We start from the raw sequence: 4,191 nt of genomic DNA, 5'->3' as shown, positions 1-4,191 counted from the left end.
AAACAGTTGAAGGTAAAAAAAGATCAAACTTCAGCTGAACAAGAAAAGACAGATTTGGACTCAAGGCCTGACACAATTCAGGAACCTGAAGAAAATGAAAGCATCAAAATGACAATTGAAGAGCTCGAGCTAGTGATATTATTTGAGCAATGGCCTGAACGGAAGGTTTATGTCGAGGCCAATTTAAGCTTAAACATGCGAGGTATGATAATCGAATTTTTAAAAGCTAACTTAGACTGCTTTGCTTGGTCCCACGCTGATATGACAGGGATACCACCGGATGTGATGACTCACAAACTCAATGAGGACCCTTCTTTCACACCAATAAAGTAAAAGAAAAGAAAGCAAGGTGCTTTCAAGAACCAGGTGATTCAGGATGAGGTCCAAAAATTATTAAAAATCGGATCGATCCGTGAGGTAAAGTATCCTAATTGGCTAGATAACATGGTGGTCGTACCCAAGAAAAATGGTAAGTGGCGCGTTTGTGTGGATTATACCGATCTAAACAAAGCCTGTCCAAAAGATTCCTTTCCTTTACCGCATATAGACCAACTAATTAATGCAACCGCAGGTCATGAACTTTTAAGTTTTTTAGATGCATACTCGGGATATAATCAAATTAAGATGGATCCTAGTGATGAAGAAAAAACTTCTTTCATCACAGATAGGGGGACTTACTGTTATAAAGTAATGCCCTTTGGTCTCAAAAATGCTGGGGCAACCTATCAAAGGTTGGTGACCAAAATGTTCCAAGAATATTTAGTGAAAACAATGGAGGTATATATAGACGATATGCTCGTCAAAACCCAGCGATCTCATGATCATATTTCTCATCTATCTGTTACATTTGAAATTTTGCGAAAATTTAATATGAAACTCAACCCAGAAAAATGTGCATTTGGAGTTGCATCAGGTAAGTTTTTGGGTTTTCTTGTTTCTAACCGTGGTATTGAAGTGAATCCTTCTCAGATCAAAGCAATAGAAGAAATCCCTGATATCCTTACTAATAAAAAGGAAGTACAAAGATTAACGGGAAGAATTGCAGCTTTGGGGAGATTTATTTCCAAATCCTCAGAAAGGTGTTTTAAGTTTTTCTCTGCACTCAAAAAGCAAGATCATTTTGAATGGAATGAAGATTGTCAACAAGCCCTTAGAAATTTGAAAGCTTATTTGTCAAAACCACCGTTGTTGGCAAAACCAAAGGTGGGGAAAAACTTCTCATCTATCTGGCCGTATCTGAAGTCGCGGTGAGTGCTGTTTTAGTCCGCGAGGACCAAGGTAAACAATCTCCTATTTATTATGAAAGTAAGTCCTTATTGGAAGCTGAGACACGATACCCACAGTTAAAAAAATTATCATTAGCTTTGATCATGGCATCTAGAAAATTAAGACCTTATTTTCAGTGTCATCCCATTAATATAGTTACTGCTTTTCCGCTTCGAAATATTTTGCATAAACACGAACTTTCAGGAAGATTAGCAAAATGGGCTATAGAACTAAGTGAATATGAAGTTGTTTATCAACCCAGGACCGCTATAAAATCTCAAGTACTAGCTGATTTCGTGGCTGATTTTAGCCAGGGGATGCATTTAGAAGCAGAAAAAGAATTACTAGTTTTTAATGGTGCAAACCCGGGGACTTGGGTTTTATTCACTGATGGTTCATCTAATGTAAAAGGGGCAGGCCTAGGGATAGTCCTCGTACCACCTGCGGGTGAGACTATTAGACAGGCTATAAAATGTCATTCTATAACTAACAATGAAGCAGAGTATGAGGCTGTAATTGCAGGTTTAGAATTGGCACGAGAACTCGGCATAACACAGATTATAATCAAGAGTGATTCTCAACTCGTGGTTAATCAGATGCTGGGGACTTATACAGCCAGAGAGTCACGCGAATGCAAGAATACCTCGCAAAGGTACGAGAGTTAATAAAGCAATTCCAAACTTGGAAAGTAGTGCAGATCCCAAGAGATGAGAATGTAGAGGCAGATGCTTTAGCAAATCTCGCATCTGCAGCAGACGTAGCAAACAATACAAATGCTTCAGTCATACATTTATTTCATTCCGTTCTCGAATCTGATAAAAACGAGGTAAATTTTAATCATTTAACATGGGATTGGAGAAACAAAATTGTTGCCTTTTTACAGTACGATACCGTGCCTAATGACAAAGGAAAGGCTCACGCGCTTCGTAAAAAAGCTGCTCGATATTGTTTATATCAAGGAAATCTTTATCGAAAGATGTTCGGTGGACCACTAGCAAGGTGTCTCGGACCCTCTCAAATAGAATATGTGATGAGAGAAGTGCACGAAAGACATTGTGGGAATCACGCTGGGGGACGGTCACTGGTAAGAACATTAATTCGTACAGGATATTATTGGCCTAAGATGGAAGAAGAAGAAGCAACCAGTTTCGTGTCCAAATGTGATAAATGTCAAAGGTACGACAACAATATGCACAGACCAGCTGAGTTACTACATCCTTTTATAGTCCCGTGGCCCTTTATGAAATGGGGAATGGATATTGTAGGTCCACTTCCACAAGCAAAAGGTCAGGTAAAGTTTCTACTTGTACTTACAGATTATTTCACTAAATGGGTAGAAGCAGGGGTATTTAAACAGGTACGAGAGAAGGAAGTTAAAGTCTTCATATGGCGAAATATAATATGCCGCTTTGGAGCACCAAAGGAGATCGTGTGTGACAATGGACCACAATTCATTGGAGCTCAAATCATAGAATTTCTTTGAAGTTGGCAGATCAAAAGGATAACGTCTACACCATACCATCCAGTAGGTAATGGACAAGCGGAATCTACTAACAAAGTCATTATCAACAACTTGAAGAAGAGGTTACAGGATTCAAAAGGTAATTGGCCTGAGGTTTTACCTGGAGTATTATGGGCTTATCGTACAACGACCAAAACAGGCACTGGAGAAACACCATTTTTAATGATTTATGGTGCGGAAGCCTTAATTCCAGTTGAAATAGGTGAGCCGAGCACACGGTACGATCAGGAAACGGAGGAATCTAATGATGAAGAGATGCGGGTCAACCTTGATTTACTTGAAGGAAGAAGAGAAGCTGCATTGATAAGGATGGCAGCACAAAAGCAAGTAATTGAACGATATTACAATAGGAAAGCACGCCTCAGATTTTTCAAAATTGGGGACTTCGTGCTTAAAAAGGTGTTCCAATCTGCAAAGGCTGCTAACTCAGGAAAGCTAAGTCCAACATGGGAAGGACCGTACAAAGTCCGTGACATTGCGGGAAAAGGAGCATACCAGTTGGAGACAATGGACGACAAAGTTTTACCCTCACATTAGAATGCCGTCCACTTAAAAAGATATTACTTTTGAGAAAGTACCTACGGTCAGGTATCACCATGTTAAAATTTCTCTCTTGGATTATTAATATTTTACTAACGATTTTAGATGCTAGGCAAAATACCCTAACTCGTGCCAAATGATGAGTCACAACCTGCAAGGCAAAATGGAGTATTCTTAAATTCCCAGCCCAGGGTTACAATTAATCTGATGGAAATACACACGAGTTAGGCAGTCTTCATCTATAATCGCACCTTCGAGTCCCGTATATCTTTCTGTTTCAGGAAAAGGGCCAAAGTAAAAGAAATAAACAAGTGCTCGAGGCTTCATACTTCACCGCTCAAACACTTGGGGGACTACATATTGTACACAGATACGTGTAGAAGTGTAGATACGAATATTGAACAAAAGTCAGCCACAAAGAGACAAGTATTGAGTAAAAGTTACGAAGTCTTCAGCATTCATGAGAATAACAGAGTCATCTCTCAAAACTCATAAACAAAGTCACCTCTCAAACCCTTCTTAATATATAAAGATAGGGTCATGACTATGTACTGAAACAGGTTATGAAGAAAAACCTTGTTTATTCTATGTTATGTACAAATCTGTTACAAAAAAAAATAGTTACGAGAAAGTTGGTTAATAGTCAAACACTTGTTAAAGTTCATGAATAGAAACTTGCCAAAGTTGTTTCATACAAAATGTGTGTATTCCTATTTCTTTCATCGTATTATAAACACCATTATGAAGTTGAGACGTCTTCTTCATTAAGTGTCGATAAAATAAAAGGGCCCTCTTTTATAAGCCTCATGTTGATAATCCATGAGAAGAATCATAAAGCATTTTAAAAGAATAAAAATGCTAAG

Source organism: Nicotiana sylvestris, chromosome 3, assembly GCF_000393655.2.
Source record: "Nicotiana sylvestris chromosome 3, ASM39365v2, whole genome shotgun sequence".
Taxonomy (NCBI): Eukaryota; Viridiplantae; Streptophyta; class Magnoliopsida; order Solanales; family Solanaceae; genus Nicotiana; species Nicotiana sylvestris.
The sequence above is the reverse complement of the archived record's forward strand: the minus strand, read 5'-3'. Positions refer to the sequence as shown.